Source organism: Sinocyclocheilus anshuiensis, unplaced genomic scaffold (assembly GCF_001515605.1).
Source record: "Sinocyclocheilus anshuiensis isolate Anshui unplaced genomic scaffold, SAMN03320099.WGS_v1.1 scaffold466, whole genome shotgun sequence".
Classification (NCBI taxonomy): Eukaryota; Metazoa; Chordata; class Actinopteri; order Cypriniformes; family Cyprinidae; genus Sinocyclocheilus; species Sinocyclocheilus anshuiensis.
The window spans coordinates 1261630-1275520 of record NW_015544159.1 but is presented as its reverse complement, the minus strand read 5'-3'; the positions used below and the strand labels follow the sequence as shown (position 1 = coordinate 1275520).

The 13891-nt window shown below is 34.1% G+C and overlaps 1 protein-coding gene across 1 annotated transcript in view; it reads right to left on the bottom strand.

Moving 5' to 3' along the window:
• Nucleotides 1–13891, bottom strand: part of LOC107695542 (AT-rich interactive domain-containing protein 5B-like) — a 131433-nt gene that overhangs the window by 116655 nt on the left and 887 nt on the right. The gene's annotated exons all lie outside the window — the stretch shown is intronic.

Sequence of the window (13891 nt, the reverse complement as noted above, 5' to 3'; positions counted from 1 at the left end):
GCGTAAACATAAAACCATGTCTGCATTTGTGATTGGAGAAATGATAAACAACAATCGCTACTCTACACTGCTCAAAACTCACGTTTGAATCATCAGTGGCAAATCCTTTAAATATGAAAACGTCCTTACAGACTGTGAGTCAGAACAGCCGGCATTCTTGTCTACTCTCCCAGGATCAGGAAACAGTCCTCCATAAAATGTGCTGCACACATCTGAATATTTGGGTTGACGTGTTCTGGAACAGTGTTGTAAATACAACTTAACCACTGATTTCTAGTCGTGTCCTCTTTTGGAAGACCAAACAAAGTATTTTCGCTCTCGCAACGAAACACACAGCATCTTCACAACATGGCGACGGCGGTGGCAGCAACAATAAAGTTACGCCTTCATTCTTTGCGTGAACATTTGGGCGGTGTTTTGCAAATCTTCCCACACAGTGACGTAGACATGTGGGGGCGTGTTTGAACGAGGCATTTTAGGAGGGCGTGGACCAGTCTAAACTTTTATAAAGAATATTTATTTGGGTTTGAGACTTTAGTCTTTGCAACTTTAGGGATCTTATGTATTCACGAACAGCTTGTAACACTCCAAAGAGAACGGAAAACTTGAAATCGCATCATATGACCCCTTTAATGAAAACATTGACCATATTTCTCAATTGTGCCCCTCTCTGTGTGCACCAAACAAATGTTAATAAGGTTAATAAGGCTCTTAAAATATCAGATAAAGTCTCTTGTATCATCCAAAAGTTTGGGGTAAAAAAGTTTTTTTTTTTTTTTAAGTAATATTTTTATTCAAGGATGCATTAAAATGATCAAAAGTGACAGTGAAGACATTTACAATGTTATAAAAGATTTCTACTTCAAACATTCAAACATAAATGCTGCTCTTTTGTTTTTCACAACAATATTAAGCAGCAAAAACTATGATAATAATAACAATTAATAATTGTGCCCCAATAATAATTTCTGAACATGAAATCAGCATATTAGAATGACTTCTGAAGGATCATGTGACACTGAAGACTGCAGTAATGGTTGCTGAAAATTCAGTTTTGCGTCACAGGATTAAATTATCTTTTGAAGTTTTTTAAAATGTAATATTTCATAATATTACTGTTTTTACTGTATTTTTTATCAAATAAATGCAGCCTTATTTTAAAAACATTTAAATTTTTTATTCAAACTTTTGATCATTATTGCATATTTCAAAACTTTTTATGAAAATAATGATTAAGATGTGTACACTAACTGATTCAAGGTTTAAGTAATAAAAAATGTTATTACTTTTTGCTTGATGGTAAGACCACATAACATTTTTAGAGTCATTAAACTAGAACTTTTCTTGAAAACTGTACAAAAATGTTTCAAACCCATCATGAATACAAAGTGTAAATTTCTTGGCACATGAGTTTTAAACTAGGTTTGTAAAAATCCCTCTTGTTCTTTAACATAATGACCCATTACCAAAAATTGGACTCCACACAAACAAACTAATCCGATTTCATTACTTGCAAAATGACATTGTGAACAGCCATAAAGATCGGATTTGAAAAACAAATCAGTATTGGGTTCAATGTACATAGCCTAAGGCAAAACACAAAAAAGCACAGCCCCAACCAGAGAGGCATTTCTTCCTTCTAATATGTATCTTGCGCAGGTTGTAATTCAAAATGTTGTAATTTGGAGTGCAATTCCATTTTAATGCATCACGGCACTAAGGCATTACAATGACTTCTCCAAGCAGTCTTGCTTGCTTTATACGTTTATAAAAGTTAAGCAGGAGCTTTGCTTGTGACCTGGCACACAATAACAGAACGGTCCCAGTTATACAGGGAATCTGGGGAACAGATGTGTTCGTATTTGGCAGAGCACTGGATCATGCACTTTTGACTGACTCCACTGCACCGTTCAGCACGCTGAGAAAATTCACTGAATGCTTCCTCTGCATTGTTTGGCTAAGTTTCCCAAGTTTGACCCAATAGCAGTGAGCACTACGGTGACCGAGAAGTGCAAAACAAATCACAATTCTGAAAACAAAATAACAAATTACAAACGCAAATGCAAGTCTAAAAAACAAAATAACAATTCAGAAAACGTTATAACAAGTCAAAAAACACAATGACAAATTCGAAAACAAAATGACAAGTCAGAAAACACAACAACAAATCCGAAAACAAATTAACAAGTCAGAAAACACAAGGACAAATCAGACAAACCGGAAGAGGTAGGTATAGTTTGAGACAGCGCCATTGGTTTGGGATTACTCACCGCTGACTGGACGAGACATCTGTCAATCAACGTATACAGGGAAGAACCAGCCGAAGAACAGCAGAGTCGTGGTAGAAAGTTCGGAGATGGTATTAAAGTAGCTCAGTTTAAATGTATTGTATTAATTGCCCTTACTATGGAATAAAAAATACAGGGTGCCTATTTAAATTTAGTTAAAAGTGGCTGTAAATCATCAGCTCCAGTGGTGCAGATGGATAAGCGCGTGTCATTGGCTTTTGACACGATCGACCCGGGTTCGATCCCGTCTTTTGCCTGCATTTGCGTTTGTAATTTGTTATTTTGTTTTCAGAATTGTGATTTGCTTTGCACTTCTCGGCCACCGTACAGCACAGATCAGAGGGAATACCTGCACTGCAACACTAGAATATAGTTCATTTCTTTGTTTCTTCTCTGTTCAGTGCTACATTCTGCCGGATCTGCAGGCAGCACCAACTTTCTGCTGAACAGACCACGTCTAATTACGTCCTCTTTAAGTAGGGCTGTTTCTTTTTAGGTTTCAGATTTTTTTTTCTTGGTTCCATAGAATAGGTCCCATTGTCACGATGTCAAGCAAACAATTTATCTCTTGCACAGACAGAGTAATGGGACGAAAATGGAACTTTACCTCAGTGTACTTAACCGCACCATATGAAAAGGTTTATGAAGTTACCAAGAGGTACAAAGTCAAGGGGGTTAGGCCTTAATAAAAGCCACAAATGAAAGGATATGAACGCGTTATCTATGATTTCCTTGCAACGGGGCATGTATGCATTCCTCTATGTCTACATAGCATTCCCATGCAATGCAGAATACTGCAGGTGAAACCAGTAGAAACTCAACTGGTGGGTCGCGACCCACAAATGGAAGAGCAAGAAGCATAAACACAATAAGAAAAGAGTAAAAAAAATGCAAACAATAATATTTTATTTTGTATTTTATTTTATTTTATTTTGCTATCCTAACTATGCACCATTATATAGTTGCATTAACTATATAACGGAGCATAGTTGGGATAGCAAAATAAAATAAAATAACACAAAAAAATAATACAATTAAAAAAAGAAATAAAGAACAAGATAAAAAACATAAATAATAAATATTGGTAGTAAAAACAAAATGCAAACAATAATAAATTAATAAAATAAATAAAAATAAAATAGTTTAAAATAAAATGAAATGATATAATAAAAAATAATAAATTTAAATAAAATAAAAAATAAATGAAATGAAATAATAAACAAATAAATAAATAAATATGTTTAAAAAGAAAAATATTAATAAGAAAAAACTAAACTAAATCAAAAATAAAATAAAATGTAAAAAATAAAAATAAATAAAAAATAAGTTCAAAAAGAAAAATGTAGAAAACAAAATAAAAATACAATAATAAAATTATAAAAATAAATAAAAATAGAATAAAAAGTCGAATTAATTACAATAAAATTAAATAATAAAAAATAATAAGAATAAAAAAAAAGAATAAAATAAAATAAATGCCAATTAAAAACTCCATATGTCTTTTGTTTACTTTTCATTTTGGTACTGTGTTAGATGTCAACTCCAATTTAAAAACTGGTTCCTGAAGCAAAACTATATGAGAACCACTAATTTAGATGACCTTTTTTCATCCACTATGGGTGTAAATAGAAAACGGCTGCACACCTCCAAATGTTTGCAGCAGAAAAATGAATCTAGCCTCTCCATAATGACCATCTGAGCACAGAGGCATCTGTTTTCACACGTATATAAATCTAAGTGGGTCAAACACTGTTAATCCTGATGGCAACACAACAAACTTTACTATGAGATCAAGTGCCCTGCTCCGCCGCTTTGAAGCTCTGACTGCGCCTCACTGCTTTGATTGAAATACTGCTTCATTGTGTAAATTCATTTAGGAGGATACAAATAAAACAATAAAAGGAAAAAAAAACTGAAAAGACTGCATTTCCCTTCTATTATTAAGTGATGTTATGATAAAGATCAATCAAAAGCTTTTACAGATTTCCTTGCTTTACTTTTGGATTTATACTCGCCTTCTTTTTATTACACTTTATGGGTCTTTCAGAAGCAGAGTGAAGGGTTGCAGACGGCGAAGCCTCTGAACCAGAGTTATGCTGAGCCCGTCTCACTCCGCTGATTCAGGGGTCAGCTCAAGAATTCCCCAGGTCACCGCAGATTTGTACACCTGCTTGCATGTCGATTTAATTATTGACCTGCTAATGTGAAAAAAAGGGCCTTGCAGATTCTTATGAAGTCTTTTAAAGTCCAGTTATAAGTTAAATCAAGAACTCAGCTTGAATAACTGATCTCACTCTGAACTCAAACTAGAAACTAGGACTGGGCGGTACAACTTATAAAAAATGTTGAATACTGAATTATTTCTATTGATATGGATATTAACGATACACAGTATAAGCATCAATATTTACAACAACATTTTAATACAAGAAAAATGGCATGAGGCAAATCGGTCACTGAGTTAAGATTGCAATTTAAGATTGAAATGAATCAAACCTTAAACGTCTAAAATTCAATTCTAAAATAGGAGATTCTATTAAAACCTCCTTATCTAAATTATTTTATATTCGCATACAAATCAAAACTAATAACACACTCTTCCGGAAACTTAATAACCAAATACATTTTCATTTTCATTCAATTTTCATTGTGAAGAGTATATGGCAAATATTTAAATAACATTTTTTGATAATATCCAAAGTAATTTTTGTCAGCCTATAGTGTAGAAGACTATAAGAAAATGGCACTCAGACACATTATTTTAGCCAAACATCCATTATTTTCCAATCTAAATCTAAAAAAACAACAACAACTGAATGCAAGAATGATTAATACTGAATTATTACCATTTATATGCATATTAACAATACACAGTATAAACATCAGTATTTACCTGCATTTTGTCACCACAACATTTTAATGCCTAAAAAAAAATATGATGCAAATCAGTCAATAAATGAAAGTTTTTAACCTGTTCATTGCACAGAAAATACATCAAACTAAATCTAAAACTCTAAAATCTAAAACACACTCTTAAGGAAACATAATAATAATCAAATAAATTATCAACATCAGAATTATTTTGAAAAATATATTGCAAATATTCAAAGTATCTCACCTATCCAAGCTCATTTTTGTCATACTTAACATAGAAGACTATAAGAAAGCGGCGCTCGGCTGCATAAAGGCAGGAAAGGAATCAAAGTATACAATTCAATCTTGTGTTAATCCATTCTTCCGTTTATGAAAACACCCAGAGATTTTCTTAATACCACTTAATATTGGATGTCCCTAATTACTATGCATGTAAACAACAGCTAATGCTTAACTGCACATAGCTAACGCTGTTGTACAAACTTGCTAACATTTACTAATATTCCTATCACAATCAAAGCACACTTAAACCTAGGAATTAATGGTATGAAGGCAATCTTACAGCCTTAATATAATTTTTATATCATGGCAAAAGAATATAATCACAATAAAGCCATTTTCTCTGTATATTCAATACAAATTATTTATAAATTAAACGCTAAAACCTATTCTTGGATAATCTATTAAAATAAATACTTTAGAAATGAACGCTACTTTATCTCATTCGATTATTTCCTTTATTTGAGTGAATAAACTAGACTGTACAAGCATTAGCATCAGCCAGCTAGTACGAAAGATCACTTGAATGAATACATTTGATTGCTCTCTTTAGGTAAACTTTCACCGACGTTACACTCTAAAAAATGCTGGGTTAAATATAACCCAGCGCTGGGTTAAAATTAAACATTTAACCCAACCGCTGGGTCAAAACAGCCCAATTGCTGGGTTTGTCCCTATTTTACCCAATGCTGGGTTATATTTAGCCCAGCATTTTTTAGAGTGTAAGGTTTAACTTAACAACGTCATTGACGTCACAAGTTCCCAAGTATAGACACAAATTGTCACCGTTTATTTTCTCATCTCAAAACTCCAGTGTTGCATTAAACGTCTGTTTTGCACATTCACACTGAAGACGAGACCCGCGGCTCCATTCTGCTGCAATTAGCACAGTCGCTGTCAAAGAGGCATGAACTGATTCAGAAATAACTTGCAGATGTGCAACTGAAATCTCTCCTGAATCTAATTCAGTTCCTTTTACAACACGCCAACAACAGCCGTTTGTTTGAGTGAGTCGAGCAGCGCGCTGATTGGACGTGGAAGAGCTGCGCTGCTTCAGAATGGGCCGCTCTGAAATATGATGACACTGCTTTACAAAATTAAACCCATTTGTCATGAAACGCGAGAGCTTTGAGAGACAATACAAATGTTTGTTCGTAACGCTCAGATGAAGGTTAAAGAAAAACAAGAAATATCAATGTCAACCACACACTGGGGTTAAAAAGTTCAAATAATCATGTTTCAACAAACAAGTGTTGTCCATCAACCAAGGTTGACTATTTTAGCTGTATTTTTTTCCAATTGAATATTTTTGGCAGCAGTTCTTTGAAAAGGATAAATTTAGAGATGAAAAGCGGCTTTGTGCTTTATCACTCCGTTATACTGCCAGCACGGTAAAGTCTCCAAGAAGTTGTGTCTGTAAATTCACCACATTTACAGCACCATAACTGACTAAATTATTCTTGTATACAAATCCACCGTCCAATATATTTAAAGACAATTCAGATATCCCACTGTGAGCAGTTAATGTTGCTTATTGTGCATAATCCAAAATTTGTGTTTTTTTTTGTGATAGTTTAGAGCAGGGGTGTCAAACTCAATTCCTGGAGGGCCGGGGCCCTGCCGAGTTTTGTTCTAACCCTGCTCCAACACACATACCATGTAGTTTTCAAATAAGCCTGAAGGACTTGATTAGTTGGATCAGGTGTGTTTAATTAGAGTTGAATCTAAACTCTGCGGGGCTCCAGCTCTCCAGGAAATGAGTTTGACACCCCTGGTTTAGAGTGATAAAAGGTTTAAGGTGAAGATCCACTTTCACTGTAAGGTGCGGCCAGTGAAATTTCGACAAAATTTTGCAAGTAAGTCTATTGTCAGTAGCGCATATATGAAGCACAGCTCACACACAAGTCACTTCGAATCGCCATGTCCAACTTGAACCAGTTGCGAAATCTATGTGGGGAAATCTTTCATCCTCTCACGCAAATTCCAGATTATATGGATTCCTGTTGAAATCTGCAGAACAACGGAAAATGTGACAGGCTTTAAAAAAAAAAAAAGCAGCTTGAACATTCTGCTAAATATCTCCTTTTACATTACTGGTCAAAAGTTTGTAATAATTAAAAGATTTTGAAACACTTACGCTAATCAAGGCTGCATTTATTTGATCAAAAATACAATAAAAACTTGTGAAATATTATTACAATTTTTTTAACATTTTTATTCCTGTGTTGGCTAAGCTTACTCCAGTATTCAGTGTCACATGGTCCTTCAGAAATCATTCTAATATGCTGATTTGGTGCTAAAAAAAAAAAAAAACTTTAGTAAGATTAAAAAAAAAAAGTAACATACTTTTTCAATTGTAATATTATTTCACAACATTACTATTTTTACTGTATTTTTGATCAAATAAACACAGCCTTGGTGACCATGAGACTTTTTCAAAAACCTTTTAAAAATCATAAATATTCTAAACATTTTGAGTGCTAGTATATGTTCCAAGCATATAATAACAGAACTTCATATATATCAGCATATTAGAATGATTTCTGAAGGATCATGTGACACTTTAGACTGGAGTAATGGCTGATGGAAATTCAGCTTTGCATCACAGAAATAAATTATATTTTAAAGCATATTAAAATAGAAACCATTATTTTATATTGTAATAACATTTTGCAAGATTATTGTTTTTTTTCTGTATTTTTGATCAAATAAATGCAGCCTTGATGAGCATAAGAGACTTCTTTAAGAAACATTACAAGTCTTTTAAAAGTAATGCATTACAATATTGCGTTACTCCCTAAAAAGTAACTAATTACGTATATATATATATAGGTGAAGTATGTCTTTAAGACCTAGTCACTGCCTAGTCAATTATGAAAATATGTAGTTTTGCACATCCCTAACGTGAACCGCCACGGGAAAGTAAACAACATGTTATGGAATGTTACCTACAAGAGGAGTGCTGATTTAATTTGAACTATAAATATGTCTTAGGGATTCAAACACAAACATGGACTGATGCCAGGCAGCAGAGATGTGTCTGGATCGCTACCACACGCTTTCTGCGCAACTCTGAATCTTCAGGTTTGTAATTCAAATAACAGCTGAAAGAAGCAACTAATAAGACATTATAGCGCCCTTCCCTGGATCCTTTCAAGCTCCTGGCACTCAAAAAAAAAAAAAAGGGAAATTTGCAAGAATATTTGCACACACAGCCATTATCTTTACTTACACATGGTTTATACATGCACAGTACTGGAGGTTTCGTATGGATATGCAAACTGTTAGACAAAGTGTACAGTGCTTGCTGGAATCTGATATGCAATCTATTTATAAGCACCAACCCCATTTAGTTCTGCTCTTATGTCACATAAATGCTATTCAAGAGTATTGCCAGTGCACACAGCGTTAAAACCCTTCTCTCTCTCTCGCTCTCACACACATACTAAAACAATGATATTACGAGCTAAGGGACTCTAGAACAATTGGGTCCAATTAAAGACTGAAAAACTGTGAGAGCAGTGCTGAGCTCTTGCCAAAGCAATTCCTCCCTCAAAAATGACACATATTTTCTGTGAAATACAATCACAAATTAAATATTGGCTATGGTAGGGAGTATTCTGTATCTTTATTTCTGGGAAGAAAAAAAAAACATTTTCTGCTCTAGGACAGATTAAATGAGATGAAAGACAAGAGGAAATATAATTAGAAACAAACAGATCCGCGTGAAGCCGAGCCGAACGCCAGTGCTACAGAGTACAGTAAGACTGTACACCCAAGAATTTGTTGGCCCAGCAGGGCAAAAAAAGTCGATTCAAAAAAGCAAAAACTGCATGTCTTCACAGGAGTGTTATGTTGCCCTCTCTAGGCACAAAATCTAAGTGTTAAATTTTATCGGCTGGCTGCCAGAAAGAGATCACTGCAGGCCTGTTGCTGTTTCAGCCGCTGCTATCCTTCTAATGAATGACTAACCTCAGCCAGAGGGGAAATTACATCACCTGGGTGTAGAAACAAAAAGGCAACTGCAGAGTGGCCCTGTTTTATCACACAAGAGTACTCGCATACCTTCCTGTTTGCATACACACGCTCGCTAAACATTAGCACATTGCCAGTCGTGTTATGTAAAAGTCTTTGCTGCTGAGCATTCAAATAAGACTGAATGTTGATCTAAAGTTCAAACGGTTTATATTCAAGAGGAACTTGTCAGATCAGTGGCTCTCCACTGGTTTTGCTTCAGGATTTAAAAATAAACATCAAGCGGCAGCCCAACAGGACCAAAAACGTTTAGCATAAACAATGTCAGACTGAAGTGTTTTTTATTTTTATGAATATAATAATAGATGAATTAATAATAATAAAATAATAATAAATATGCATAAAAATTTATTATTTGTATTCTTTTTATATTATTTATAAATGTACATATATAAATTAAACAACATAAAAATATTTATTCATACATATTTTTATTTTATTTTATTTAAAACTGTGTGTGTGTGTGTGTGTGTGTGTTTTCAAATTTAACAATATAAAATATTTAATATAAATATTTATATTTATAAACTATTTATACAAATATTTATATATGAATATTTTATATATTTTTAACATCAAACTAACCAATAATAACAGCACACACCAGTGTAGTCTGGGTCGTATTTTCTTTTTGTAGCTTTCCCAGAGGCAACCTTGGCATCTGTCTAATTTGGCTAGCTTCATAGGTGACAGAATTTGCATGAAAAAAATATGGGAAGCATTTTCTCTGACCTTTTAAAAGTTGATAATTTGATTTAATTTTCTACACTAATTTCACACAATGAAATGCTAAGTTACATTTTATTATTTGCATTTATAAAGTTTTTACACACTCTTTGCGAACAGAACTGTGACCCATTTCTGGGTCGTGACCCATCAATTGAGAACCACTGATGTCGACTCTCTTCTCGTAAATAGAAAACATGTCTATTATTGTACCATTAACACAGTATAGTGCAGCCTCTGCAAATGCATGGCAATTTCTTTGATAGTTGATTAACTTTATCAGCGGTCGCTCGGGTTATTCGCTGCAAATGCAAATGTAATTTAATTGGACAATCTGCTGAGTGCATCTGAAGCTCACATTACTGCAGGTGCTTTGGCTGACACTTAATCACATTGTTATTTAAATGCACCATGTCTCATTTAGCAACTACACTGGGAATGCACAAAAGGGTGGTGGACATTCTTCACTTTTTTGCACAATACTTGTAAGGACATGTGTAAAACAAGTACACTCCATACTCAATATTACAACAAATAAGATGCACACAACACTGCATTGTGTTTAAATGAACACGTTACACAACATTAACTCATTTTGCAACCCTATTCTCTGACAAAGCTGGATATATTTTGGAACTGACATACTTCTGTTAGTCAGCCAATCAGACACAATTTAAAGGGATAGTTCTCCCCAAAAAATGAAAAATGTGTCATCACTTATTCACCCTCAAATTAAAACATTTATGCATTTCTTTCTTCTGTTGAACATAAAAGAAGATATTTTAAAGAATGTTAGGCTGCTGGCAGCCATTGAATACCACAGTATTTTTTTCCATTCTATGGAAGTCAATGGCTACCAGAAATTTTACTTACCAACATTCTTCAAAATATCTCATTTTGCAAACCTGCATGAGTTTTATTCTTCTGTTGAACACAGATTAAGATATTTTGAAGAATGCTGGTAACCAAACAGTTGACGGTAGCCATTGACTTCCATAGTATTTTTTCCATACTGTGGAAGTCAATAGCTACCCAGCAATTATTTGGTTACAAGCATTCTTCAAATTATCTTCTTTTGCAAACCTGCATGAGTTTCTTTCTTCTGTTGAACACAAAAGAAAATATTTTGAAGAATGTTGGTAACCAAACATTTGACGGTAGCCATTGACTTCTATAGTATTCCATAGAATTTTAATTTTTGGATCGACTGTCCCTGATTAGGTCTACTTAGTATAGTTAGTATGTTAATAAGTATATGCTATTACTCCTAAAAACAGTTCCCAAAAATGACTAACAGCTAACAAAATGCCCTATATTCTCAAAACTGTGAAGTATACCTAAGAGCAGAGCATTGTTCTTGGCTAGTAATCCTATCTCTCAGGCCGTTTCAAGATCAGCAGTCATGAATGCGTAATAAATTTGAAAAGCAAATAATTGGCATTGCTGCTGAGTGGGGGAAGGGAGGGAGGCCGGTGGCAAGTTGGAAAGAGGACAGGGCTCTGATCAACTGAACAAACAGTGCATTAAGACTAATGCTTTTCCTCAATAACACCTCGTTACATTGTGTAAACACCATGTTTTCAAGGTCGATGCTGGCAACGGTGTATGTTTCCACCAAATATTGATAATAATTCAGCAAAGTAACCTTGACATTTCGACAGGGCTTCACACAGAACCAGTTGATTATTTTGAAAAGGCTATTTGATCCTCCACTCCACGGGGGGAGGACAGTAGAACAGTAGAGGTTCACACACAGCAGATTGTCTTTTTGTATTTGGGATCGGTGATTACATGAGCAGTGCGAGATAAAACAGGTACAAACCTTGTTACATTACCCATGTAAGACCGCAGCTGTGCTGCTTTGTTAAAATAGCAGTTGCAACACAATTGCTATAAAGCACAATGGATGGGAAAGCTTTACACACTGTCATGTAGACACTGTTTTATCAAAACATGCTTTATTTGTAGTAAAAAATAATATTAGTTCTGTAGCAACAGCAATAAGTTATATATGAGATAAAGTGATCATTTGTATAACCAATAGTTTTCACCAGTATTCACAATGTTCTATTGTTATCTTATTTTAAATAGTTATCAGTTAATATCAGAAATAGAAAAACTATAAATAAACAATCTGTATTTAACAGAAAATTACTGTTCATGAACTGTTTTTATTGTGTTGTTTGCATAAATTATTTGCATGACGTTTGCAATGCATGACATTTAGTTCGCTTGCTATATATATATATATATATAAGAAATTATTATTATTATTATTATTACTACATTAAAATCATTTTACTTATGTAGCATAATAATTGTTTTGTTTTCATATTAAAAATTAGCCACTGGACATACAAAAACATGAAAATAATCATTATCCTTAAAAAAAACAATCTGTAATATTTATGACTTTAATGCTCAGGTAAAAATAGTTATAAAAATGCAGTTACACTTTTTACGGAGTACCCTGAAATATCACATATTATTATTATTATTTAGTTATCATTGTATTAAAATTAAAGTCAATAAAAATATTAACCACTGGACACATCAAAAAACATAATAATCATCATCATCAGTAAAAACCATCTGTAATATTTATGAATGACTCATCCGGACTACATTAGCTTCCACAAACAAAAATCATTTTTAATGGTCAGCTCAGTTAGAAATAGCTATATAAATACAGTACACTTTTTACAGGGCATCCTACAGATATCACGTTATTATTATTATTTTAATTATTACATAGTATTATCAGACGTAATAATATGTTAATGATATATCACTTTAATATAATAATTAATTACAAAGTAACTACAATCAGTTCTACAACATAATAACACGATATAGGTGTTATTCATATCATTTAAACCTTGCTTACGTAAATGCACAGCAGCATAAACAAACACAGTATTGTAAAAGAACAATGTGTCAGTACCTCAAAGGGTTAAATCCCCAGAAACAACATTTTTCTGTAGGGCAAACACATCTCAGCTTATGTGGAATGAGGCTGCAGCACTTTGACATAATAACCTTCATAGATCTCACTCGCTGCTTGATCAGCGCGCCGTTATTTGTTATTAATCAATTCCCATTGATATTAGTTCGCATCGCACTCTTCAAACGTCTGCCTTCCATATTCGCCAGCATAAGCCATATATCATTAGCGCCGATCAGCAACAGCACGCTTCACATCGATGGTTCTATCGCTCTATTTATTTGCCTGATCATACGCGGCTCATCAGAAGCAACACTATTTTATCAGCAATCAATCAGCAGCTTCAGTCGTCTTTGCTGTTCTCAGTTTCCGCACTATTGTATATCAGATGAAACAAGCAAAACACTGATGTGACAACTTCACACAATGGCACCATTCTCATCATCGCACGCTGTTTGAAATGCAAGCGCTAAACGCTCGTATGCAAATGAGCCGAGGCGAAATTAACACGAGGGTCCACTATGACTGCATGTCTACACTCTAAAAAATGCTGGGTTAAATACAACCCAGTGCTGGGTAAAATAGGGACAAACCCAGCAATTGGGCTGTTTTGACCCAGCGGTTGGGTTACTACCCAGAAGGTTGAGTTAAACATTTAATCAAACCGCTGGGTCAAAACAGCCCAATTGCTGGGTTTGTCCCTATTTTACCCAGCACTGGGTTGTATTTAACCCAGCATTTTTTA